The 12,002-nt window shown below is 42.6% G+C and overlaps 2 pseudogenes across 2 annotated transcripts; both read right to left on the bottom strand.

The window, feature by feature from the left end:
* Positions 1–1,268: 1,268 nt before the first annotated feature.
* Positions 1,269–5,344, bottom strand: LOC308416178 (tropomyosin alpha-4 chain-like; annotated as a pseudogene). The gene is made up of 2 exons: positions 4,763–5,344; positions 1,269–1,412 (listed from the first exon to the last, which is right to left on the bottom strand). The product of its transcript is annotated as a tropomyosin alpha-4 chain-like (transcript).
* A 4,273-nt stretch (positions 5,345–9,617) lies between these two features.
* LOC308416177 (heterogeneous nuclear ribonucleoprotein H3-like) lies at positions 9,618–10,744 on the bottom strand (annotated as a pseudogene). The gene has a single exon. The product of its transcript is annotated as a heterogeneous nuclear ribonucleoprotein H3-like (transcript).
* Between the last annotated feature and the right edge of the window lie 1,258 nt (positions 10,745–12,002).

The following is a 12,002-nucleotide window of genomic DNA, read 5'->3' as shown; positions in this document are numbered from 1 at the left end:
TTCTTGGTAGTGTGATGCTCAATAAATAGGAGTGAGGAGCAGGGGTTCAGATAAGCTAGAAGCAGGGTGACTTTCAGTCAGGACTGTAAACTCGAGTTGGCCCCGCACTGCTGGGGAATGTGGAATGTTTCAGTGTGAGATGTTAGCTGAGGGAGCAAGACTACAAAGGACAGCCTACAGAGCACTCCACATCCAGTTCAATCAGGAGTTCTCGGTCTTTTATTAGTGTCTTTCCTGAAGGAATTCAAGTCTTTGCTAAGTCAAGCTTCCATTTGTTGTTCCCTGAACAATGGAGATGAAGTTAAGCCAATTTTTCTATCACTACTTTGCTGCTGGAGAGACCTTTTGTTGCCCAACACTTGGTTTTAGAACAGTGCTCAATGTATTGATGTCTAGCAAGCTTTTTATTATTTGAGGCTGTTTTTAGCCTCACTATACTGACAGACTAGGCTGGCTCAAACTCAGAGATCTAGCTGCTTCTGCCTTTCAAGTGCATGGCTGTGCCTGACTTTGCTAGCAGTCTTTTTGACAGGACTGATCTGAAAAGGATTAGATTCTGCCATTTTCTCTGCTGAGTATATCATTAGACCAGCAGAAAAGTCCTGGAATAAGACGCTTGCTCCTCAAAGAACAATTCTGGAGTGAAGGGTGATGCATACGGAACAGCATTAAAGCTCTATTAGAAGGCACCTGGGCAACAATGGTCACCCCAGCATTATCTCTTGGAATGCTTAAAGAAAATCTGGTTTGGACAGGGGAGAGTGGAGTAGCCTCAGCATAATCAGGCCAATCTAATTGTGCTTTATGATTTCCTATAGTAGACTGTTTTTAATTTTTGCTCTGGGTGGAAAATTTCTACATGTTTTCTTGTGACAACCCCTAGCCTCAAATAACTTCTCAACAGCAATCAGGTCCGATTAGATACTTGAGCCTGTGCTCCAAAGTGTGGGGCTGACTAATTCCTGAGAACCAAATGCCCTCAGCCTTAAGCAACTACACTCAGTGTGAAATTCCCTGCCTATTTTAGGAATAAATGAAATATAATAATAAGAATAGCCAAAGAAGCTGGTGCCATTTGAATGGAAAAGGAAAATTTAAATTTAACTGGTGCACTAAGCTTTTCTAACACAAAATATTTGGTCATGAATTCATTATCTGCTTGGTGCTTCCAGCATGTGGAGACATGGTAATAAACAGAACTTTTTACAAGAGGAAGACAGGGCGCTCTTTGGGGAGAAGCTGGTGTCAAAACAGGACTCTGGTTCACTTTATATACAGTTAAGTTTGTTTAGTGTCTGGTCCAGTGTCTGATGTAAGCCCACATTCTCTTCTTTGGCCGGGCCAAGTTTTTCTTCCAGGTCATCAATTGTCTTTTCCAGTTTAGAAACTGTCCTTTCTGCAAACTCAGACAACTGGTGCCAGAACCCGGGAGTCTCCGTTCAAGATCAGAACTCCTGGCATTCAGGGCAGCGCTGGAAAGTTCCCAAGGTGAGGTGGGACGATAAGGACCGCGGAGAAAAGCGGCAATAAAGTTCCCAAGGTAAGTTGGGATGATAAGGACGGAGAAAAATGGCAATAAAGTTCCCAAGGTAAGTTGGGACGATAAGGGCCGCAGAGAAAAGCAGCTATAAGGTCTCGGGTAGCAAGCAAGGAAGTTTGCAACAGTAGCAAACTGAAAGTGAAAGATTTAGGGTGGGAACTTCTCAGTTTCATCCAATTTTTCTGGATCTTCAAGAACTACTCTTGTCAAAGTTAACCTCAAAATGAAGAAGAGCACCCTAGAAAGGTTTTTGGATGAGTGTGATACCATTGCACCTTGGTTCGCAGTCTCAGGAAACCTAATAGTAGCGTGCTGGGATAAGTTAGGGAAAGATCTGGATTTCACTTGCAAAAGGTAGAGATAAGAAAAGATAATCTTAAAACACTTAATGATTTTCAAAAATTATTGGGAGATATCAATTGGATTAAGTGTTATTTAAAATTACCAAATTATGAATTAAAGCCATTGTATAATATTTTGGCTGGAGATTCGGCTCTAGATTCTCCCAGGCAATTGACTGCTGAAGCAAGGGAAGCTTTAAGGAAAGTTGAAAAGGAGTTACAAAATGCTACCTTAAATTGATGGAAAGAGAGTGCAGATATTAAGATCTTCATATTAGCCACTTATTTGCAACCTACAGGGCTGTTATGGCAGGATGGCCCTCTACTTTGGATATATCCAAATACTTCCCCAGCTAAGTCAGTAGAGCACTATCCTACATCTTTCACAGAGTTTGCTCAGAGTGGAGTTCAACAGTGAATACAATTTTTTGGCACAACTCCTGCCTCCATTATAGTGCCCTATACCAGCCAGCAGGTGAAAGTCCTATGCGGCACTGTAGATGACTGGGCCATTCTTTGTTGTGGAGTCCCAGGAGAAATAGATAATCATTATCCAAAACATCCATTATTGATGTTTTTCAAGGAACATCCAGTAATTTTTCTAAAGGTTACCTCCACTATTCCCATTAGTGGAGCCCCTAATATCTTTACTGATGGATCTAAGACAGGCTGTGGGGCCTACATGATAGAGCAACAAGAGCCTGTGTTATACCAATATCACCCAGGTTCTCTGCAAGCTGTTGAGTGTAAGATTGTAATAGAAGTGTTCAAAAATTGTTCCTTTCCTTTTAATTTAGTTTCAGATTCAACCTATGTTGTTAATGCTGTTAAAATATTGGTAGTGGCTGAACCAATTAAACCTAGCTGCACAGTGAGTGCCCTCTTGCAGGAATTACAAAATTTGATTTGGAATAGGGATCAGAATTTTTTTGTTCAGCATGTTAGAGCGCATACTGGACTGCCCAGACCACTGAGTGCAGGAAATGATAAAGTAGATAAATGTACCTGGAGGGAGTATGTTTTTCTTAGCTCATCTCTTGATCAGGCAAGATAGTTTCATCAACAATTTCACGTATTATCCAGGACCTTACAGAAGAAATTTAAGTTATCCAGAGCTGATGCTTGCCATATTGTTTTAGAATGTATTATCTTCCATCACCCTCCTGGAATAAGAGTCAATCCCAGAGATCTCTTGCAGCTCAAAGTATGGCAAATGGATGTCACTCATATTTCTAGTTTTGGGACTCTAAAATATGTTCATGTTTCTGTAGATACCTGCTCAGGTATCATTCATGCTACAGCCATGAGTGGAGAAAAGGCACGTAACATCATTGGACACTGCCTAGAAGCCTGGGCTGCCTGGGGAAAGCCCCAACACTTAAAAACTGATAATGACCCAGCGTATCCTGCCCATTCTTTCAAATATTTTGTAAACAAATGGATATACAGTTAAGCCATGGCCTGCCTTTTAATCCCCAAGGACAAGGTATCGTTGAGTGAGCTCATCGCACATTGAAAGAGTGTCTAATAAGGTCATCCAAGGAACAACTATCCTTAGCCCTTTTTACCCTGAATTTTTAATTTTGGATGATGATGGCCTCACTACCGCTGATTGACATCAATGTCGAGTGAGCACGTTGAAAGGCTATGTCAAATGGAAAGATGTGATTACAGGTTTGTGGCACGGGTCAGACCCTGTGTTGGCATGGGTGAGAGGGTCTGTTTGTGTATTTCCCCAGGACCTACAAGATCCACTGTGAGTTCCCGAAAGACTAACCAAGAAGTGCAACAAGAATGAAAATGCTACTATGGCTGATGGTAGTCAGTGTGAACCAACTGCAGACTCAAGCGGAGCCCCGATGGTGGATTCTGTCGGTGTTCCCAAGATCCATGCCGATACGTCATGATGCAAAAGTGTATCCCCGCTTCTTTAGCACCAATAAGAGTTTAGTTTTGTCCTTCTGTAGATAGAGAGCTTGCTAGCATTCCCTACTACTAATACCAGGTACCAAGTCAATGCTTCTTGGGTGAGTGGATGGTGGCCTGCTAAAAGTACGCTTGAGGAGCTGGTACCTGACCAGCCTAAGTGGGCTCCCCATTGCTCTAGCGATTGGCTATTGGACTGTCATCTTGGATTGCTGCCGCCATAAATCATTTAAAAGGGTGGACGGGAATGGGAGCCATGGCTGGCCTCTTGTTGCTTGCCTCCTTTGTGGGCCTGTGGTGCCTTTGCAGAATAAGGTTTGCTCAGAAACGGCATGCAGCTATAGTTGTCCAGGCATTCACAGCCATGGAGGCAGGAGAGTCCCCCCAAGCATGACTTACAGTCATGCACTAAGAATAAAAGGCCTCTTGGCATGCTAGAGAAGTAGTCAGTGATGGGTAGGACTCCCTGGGTGTGTCACCAACCTAAGACAGGGATCAAACCAATGCTGTTCATCTCCCAAAGATGGGTAAGGGGCACTGCCACAGGGGGCAACCTAGGACAGGCATTCTCTCGGCCAAAAATATGGCCAAAAATAAAAAAGGGGGAACTGTAGAGAGCTGCGAGGTGCTGTGCCCCAAAGATGGCACTGGTTTCAGCCTTCCACCTCCTTAATGGTGAGGGCTCTCAGTAGTAAACAACTCCTTATTTGGCTGTGCCTGTTCAGCTTGCCTGCTTCTGCATTTAAGCAGCCTATCTGCAGGGCCCACGTGGCTTACAGGGGTTGGTAGGCGCAAGGGGATTTAAGCCTGTGCGGGCGTTCCCCCGGGAGCGGAGACCAAGGCAGAAACAGAAGCACAAGCTTGTTCAAAGATCCTAAATAAACTGCTTGAAGAAGATCTTCCCCAGATCGTGTCTTCCTTGCTGGTCGAGGTGGGGCTCGACACAGCTCGGGCGGGTCTCAGCCTCTTTCAGCTTGTCAGACAGGAGCTTCTTCTTCATATTTATCCTCCTTTACAGAATACTTTTCAGAAGCAGCCTCCAGTGATTTCAGATTGTTAGTTACATTATTAAGCTCTTCTCCCAGATCTCCACTCTTTAGTTCCAACAGTTCCGCTCTCTCCCGCTAACCCTCCAGGATGACCAATTTATGAGCAACCTCATACTTGCGGACAGCCTGCTCGGCGACATGCTTGGCTTCTGTAAGCTGCATCTCTTGATTTCCATCTTTTCCTCATCGTTCATGGCTCGGTTCTCTGTCACCTTCGCGCCTCTCTCATTTCATCAGCAGCATCCTCTGCCTCCTCCATCTTCTGTAGGACTGTGGCCAGTCGCTCCTGAGCCCAGTCCAGCTCCTCCTTCACCAGCTGGATGCGGCGGTTGAGACCTGCCAAAACTCCTTCAGCTTTCTCGCTCTGCTCGTGCTCGCCCTCCAGCTCACGCTGCAAGCCCTGTGCTCCGTCCTTTGTGTCATTTGCCTGCTACTGCAAGGGCCTGGATCTTGCGCTTCACTGCGTCCAGTGAGTTGAGGCTGGCCATAGGTTCCACTGGGCTCTGGCAACAGCTGGGCGGCCGCGCCTGGGCCCGCCCATTCTATTTTTTATTAGGCAGCCTTTATTTACTATTTTATCAGGAGAGGACACATTCTATTCTTGATTCAAACTTTATTATATCATTTTGAAGAAACAAAACCGTCTCATAAAACATTCTTCCTAAAAATATCTGAGTCAAATCAGAAATTCTATAGTCATTAATTCATTCAAATAGTGTTATTTCAACAAAAGTTTCTCTTCTGTTTATCTGCAGAAAATTTGTCTAGTATAGGCTGATGCTCAGGAATCCTTAGGGTACGTCAGAGCGCCGGGAATGGCATAACAGAAGGGAGAAGCTATTCTGGGATGAAGTTTCTGGGGTCCATGCCTCTCAGAGATCGCCCATCATAAGCAATTCAAAAAGGTAGATTAACCTTAGAAAACTGGCTGGCCATATCCTTTCCTAGATTACTCGTGCCACTGGACATTCAGTTATTTGCTTGGTTTTAGGAAGAACCTGGACATCTAGGAACCTGTGATCAGCCTTGACACTTGTGTGAGATGGGGACAGGCTGGATTCATGACAGAGCATATCCCTAGTATGCATTCTCTGTCCAATCCCCAGCAACAAACACACAGGAAAGGCTCAGAGGGAGGTAGCATAGTACCCAACAAGTAAGTGAGGAATCCTGATTCAATATCCTAGAGAATGGGACTCAAGAAAATAAGTGCCTTGAGGAAAAGAGGTAGGGCAAGACCAACAGTATGGACTGTTCCAGTCCTACAGAGAAATCCTCTGGCAGAGAAATAGAATGTAAAACCAGAGGCACACAAGCAAGAGGAGGCTGAGATGAGGCCTTGCAGTATTGTGAAGTCTGCTTAAATCCAGCATAACTCAAACACCAGGTCTAGGCAGCTAATAAAAGTTTATTGCATTAAAGCTGCTACTGCTAGATCAGGGAAGCAGAACAGACTTGGAAGCTGAAGTATGACCCTGAAGCGACTTTGGGCAGCATATTAAAGGATAAAACCATAGAGCAAGGTAAAGGATGGCATCCAATCATATTTTAACATAAGAGGTTGGGTGAGGGAGTTTTCATCAGTTAGGATAGGAGCTGGTCTCTGGGTCTGAGAACATGTACTTTTTTGATGATGGTAGCAAGATGGAGAAGTTGTACCTGAGACGTGTGAACTCAACAAACTGTTTACAATAGAAGCTGTTTGTCTATTGGGAAGTGCCCAGCTCCGCTCCAGCCTGGAATCTAGAATTTATTATTAAATGTACTTTCAAAATAAATTGGCACTTGGAATATGTGTCTTTTGCTTGTTCTCAACAGCAGCAATATAGGTCTAGGAAAATTCTGGGGCAGCTAGTGAATGTCTAGCTGGGCAGCTGCCACTGTTCTGCTGGCAAAGTCCTTTCAGATGAACTGGCTGTAGGAAAAATGCTACAAACTCACAATCCAGTGGAGCCTTTGGACCACGGACCTGAACCAGATCCCCTGGTACTACTGGCACAGCCTTATCCCCAGCATAGCTCCAGCCATGTCAGCCTGCAAGGAGCATGCTCCAGCAGGACTGTTACTAAGCAAGGATGAGGAACCCAACCAGCCTTACCTTGGCCTGATACATTGAGAGACTGGAAGCTACATAACACTGCAGGCATGCTGAGCTCACAGTGGCAAATTCAGGACACTGCTGTCTTTGCTGAGAGATATAGAACCTTGCTGGTACAGAGTTGCCGGGATCTCTGAGGCCAGGTTCAGATCCCAAGATAGTGGTCCCTTGGCACTGCAGAGAGACAAATGCCCCAGACAGACCAAGAAAGCACATACTCTATGCTCTCTCTGATCTTACTACCTTGCACAGTTCTCACCCTGGTGCCTGGGATTCAGTTCTCACCAGGCTCAGACCTGAGTCAGTGTAGCCACAGTCTATGTCTGGATAAAAAAGGAAAGATAACTAAATGTATTCCTAATGATCAAGAGTGAGAACTTCATGATGTCAGGGATTTTAAAGTATGACTTCCTATGAGAACATGTACTCCTCAAAAAACATTTGCGCTTAGCCTTGTACAAAGAAATATGGCTTGGATCTAGTATCTAAATTGGTTTAATTTTCTCTGGCAGTAAAATAACTGAAACAGGAGAAATCTCCAGCATTACAGGCAGCAGTGTTGTGGGGGTGTCCATGAAGGAAGATTCCTAGGACAGGGGTTTAAATCAATAGAATGACATTATTAGCCAGCATGTAGTAATGCTGGGCATTATAAATCCCAAGTTTGCACCAAACCTATCTCAGGGTGAGTTTTAAGTAGAAGAGTCATCTTCTATGTTGACCTACTTCAAATGATAATAACAGTTCAAAGCTGAAGTACAATAGCCTCAAATGCTGATTAGTACATTTAGGAACCTTCTCAGAACTATGGACTTTGGTGGATTTTGATTTTGTTTTATTTATGGCAGATGGCAGTGTCTATGTTCTCTGTTTTAGAGTCTGAATGGTAGTTGTTTCATAGAAACAACTGGGCTAAGGTCTCAGTGCCTACTAAGATCTATGGCCCTGTTATATAACCCATTGGTCTTAGTTAATAATTTAAACCATGGACTCTGCCTGTTTTAAAGAGGTATAATTGGTTCTATGATGCATTTGTTTAATTGAACTGCTACCTAACTGGCCATATAGTTTAACATACAGGATCACATGTAAACCAATCAGAATTAAAAGCCCAGTAAGAGCAGATAGTGGAATAGTTAACCAAAGGTAACAGGAGAACAGTAACTAGTATCAATTCTTCAACATCCAACCATCCCTTCCTCTCTCCCTTACGCTCTCTGTTTCGATGTCTGTCTCTCTCCCTTTCCCTCTCTGTTTCTATCTCTGTCTCTCTCCCTCTAACTCTTTTTCTTTTCCTCCCTCTGCACTTCTCTGAAGGTAGACATCCTTTTTTCAAAGGAGGATCCATTTTCTAATGGTTCTACAACTGCATAATAACATTGCCAGCTTAGCATATATACTGCTCAAACATGAACTTTGGCAATTATTTTCACATTCAAAACATAAAAGCTAATTCTGGAACCAAATATTAGTGACCATGACATAATAAAACTGATTAGATGAATAAAAAGTCTATTTTCTTGCATAACAAGAGTCTTATAGGCATTTTTACCTACAACAAGAGAAAAAGGACAGTTATTAATAAGAGCATTTAAAATATATTAATAGTGAAAGCAGGTATCACAGTAGAAAAATCCTTCTTATAGACTTCAGATTGGACCTCATGAAAGGGTTACTCATCCATGGGTGAACACTAAGGTAGAATGAAAATGGGGACTATGAGCCTTCTTCAAGTTATGTGTACCTCAGGACAGATTACTTACACTATCACCATGAAGTTCAGTGCTTCCTTTCTTTTTTTTTCCTGTGAGAACCTGTATTTTTATTTTATTTTATTTATTTATTCATTTATTTTCTTTGCATTTTTCCCTTACAACTTTATTTAAAATAAAATAAAAAAGAGATACATGTACAGGTTTTTAACAGCATTTTGGCGTAAATCTATGTGAATATATTTTGCCAGTTTTTCTTTTCTTTTTGGTGTGCTTGACCCACTTGTTAACAAACCTAACAGAACCCTATTCCTAATTCTGAGATAGCCTAACCTTAACCCTACCCCAATGGACACTTGGTAATAAATTGATAATTTACCAATTCCTATTAATTGTGTGTAAATCTTCTTAAGTAGCCAATCTGGATTCCAAGACTTTTAAAAAAGTATCCTTACATCAGCTCTTGTATCCACTAAACCTTCTATGTAAATACCATTCATTTGTACCATTAATTTGGGCCTCTGATTATTGACCATTGTTGGTCAGAACACACATTTTCCAGGACCCCCAAAATCCCCTGTCCTTTGCCTTGGAGCAGCTTTGCCCTTGATGTAAAGAAACAACATTTGAGCAATTCTATCACCAGTATCAATTCGCATCTCCCTTCTCACATATCCTTGCTGTCCCCATCTATGATGTCGAAACTGGACAATAAATCCGTTAGAAGGTGTCTAAGCATAACCAATCTTGCCCCAGTTCTGATTCGAAATCATTAACTCTATTCCCAGGGTGCCTTCTTGAGCCATGGAGTATGGTTCCCTAGATTTTCTGTTTCCTAAAGGTCAGAATATATATTTTAAAGAGATTTCTAGATTTTTAATGTTATAGCTATTGGATTATATTTTCTTATTTTATATATTTTGGGAGGGAGCTTTCTTTCTTTTCTTTTTTTTGAATATAAAATTTTATTTTAAGACAAAGTATGCAACAAATAAAACCTACAGAAAACAGATTTTTCCCATCACAGTTTGTTTTACCAAATAATATCTTGAAAACACATTCCTTCAGTCATTATAAAGTTCTTGTAATACAAAAGAAATCTGTAAGAAAGTCTAGTAGAGCAGGTGTGTTAGGATGTGTACGTTGGGGTGGTGGTGTCAGTACATCCCACGCCATCCACCTCCACTCATTCCACCTTGCCCATAATAACCGCCACTGCCTCCACCACCACGACCATAGCCTCCCAAGCCATCAGGAGCACCATAGCCTCCACTGTAGCTGTTTTCCATTCCCATTCTCCCGACAGATCCGTACCCTCCTTGATTATCCATGCCATCTCTGCCATAGCCTCCCATTCCAGAACCTCCCATTCCAGAGCCACCTCCAGGGGTGGAATTCAAGAAGAGTTCAATGTATCGATGCTGCATGTTGTTTTTATCTTTAGACATGGCAGCCACTGCATCTTCATGTGTCACAAACTCCACATCTGCCTCGCCTGTTGCTCTGCCATTGGCTCCAATATCAATATGAACTCGTATTGGATTGAGTGGTGAGAAGAAATTAGCAATATCGTTTTCAGTCGCACGAAAAGGCAGCCCCCTCATGTGCACAAAATGACCACCATGGAAACCTGAACTTGCATCACCAGCTACACCATATCCATGTCCTCCCATGCCTCTTCCATCTCTCATCCTGTCATCAAAGCCATCATTTCCATAGCCATAATTATTATAGCCACCGTAGTCATCAAAACCTCCATAGCCACCATCATATCCATCACCTCCTCGTCGCATTCTGTCATACACACTTCCACGCCCAGCTCCATAATAACCCCCTCTTCCTTTTATTGGTCTATCATATGGTCCTGGTCGCTGTCCCAGCAATCTTCTTGGTGGATCATAAAATCCTTTGATTTCACTCCTGCTACTCCTGAAGATCTCAATATACCTTGAAAGAACTGAACTATTTCCTCTTTGCTGCAACCAAACGGCAGTCCACGAAGTCGCACTGTCCCATCACTAGCGTCATTTGTACCATTATGTTTCATAACCCCAATCCATTTCAATACCGCTTGATTTAAATGCCTGTGGGACGCTAGCAATGCCGACTCCGACGTTCGCGGGGGGTCTGGTCGAGGGCAGGGATGCTGGCTCGTCCACAGCTTAGCACTCGCCACAACGGTTTTTCCTTTTTCCCTTTTCCCTCAACCGTCTCCCGCGGCGGCAACCGCTCAGGGAACTGCGCAGCAGAGACACTGGCGAGAGGGGATGGGAGGGAGCGAGCGAGAAGGAGGGGGCGGGGCAGAGCGCCCCGGGAGCTTTCTTTCCATATACCTGTATGGTTTTACAAAGCCTCTCTTTTTCACTACCAACTTTGCAATGAAATCTTTTAATTTCTTGAAACTAGGGTAGCCCAGACACAATATTCATAGAATTGTAAATTCTTATTTCTATCACAAAAGATAAACTCCCACATCGTTCCTTTCTTTAATACAACTAGACATTTACAGTACACATCTGTTAGCAAAGGTCAAGATAAATATGTGTTACTGGTCTATATTCATGTTAGCTAATACCTTCCCTACATTTCTTTCTCAGTTCCCAGACCCAGGACTGAGGACAGTGGGGATTGAATCCCATATTGATACCAAACACAAGTCTCAAAAAAAAGGTAAAGGGGCAGGTAGTTGAAGAGCCTGGGGTTTATATAAAAATCTTAATTTTAATGTATTTCTAATCTGGAGACAATCCCTTTGCCAGCATCTGTGGCTTTCACTTCTTTGACCTTGATATGGTGGATCCATGGTGTAATGCTAGCTACTTTCACAGCCATAGAAATAGAGAGAATCACTGTGCAGTTTTTTTTTTTTTTAACTTATTTGCTTCATTGTTTCTTCAGTTATACATCTGACCCAGACAGGATCACTATACTTGAACAAGAGAAACTTGATAGTGAACTCAGAAGTTGGCTGGGTCTCTTGAATAGTCCAATAAATTGCTTCTTTTTTGAGGACTGCATGACCTTCATTCCTTGAGAAAGAAATCATTAGAGAATTCTGCCAACTGTTGGTATCTGAACCTGGGAAACAGTGAGTAAGGTCTTTCAACCATAATGTCATAGGAAGACAATACCTTCCTACATGGGGTGTAGTGGGTCCAAAGAAAAGCAAAGGAACAAGGTCTATGTACCCTTTGCTGGACTCTAATGAGAGTTTTGTTAGAGTTTCTTTTGATGTCCAGTTTTTGTTTGTTTTGCTTTGTTTTTCTACTTGCCCAGAAGCTGATGTTTACATATAAAGTGAATTTTCTCATCTATGTTTAAAGATTTTAGTTACTA

This window comes from Micromys minutus (assembly GCF_963924665.1).
Source record: "Micromys minutus genome assembly, contig: SCAFFOLD_252, whole genome shotgun sequence".
NCBI lineage: Eukaryota > Metazoa > Chordata > Mammalia > Rodentia > Muridae > Micromys > Micromys minutus.
This window is presented reverse-complemented; position numbering and strand designations above follow the sequence as displayed.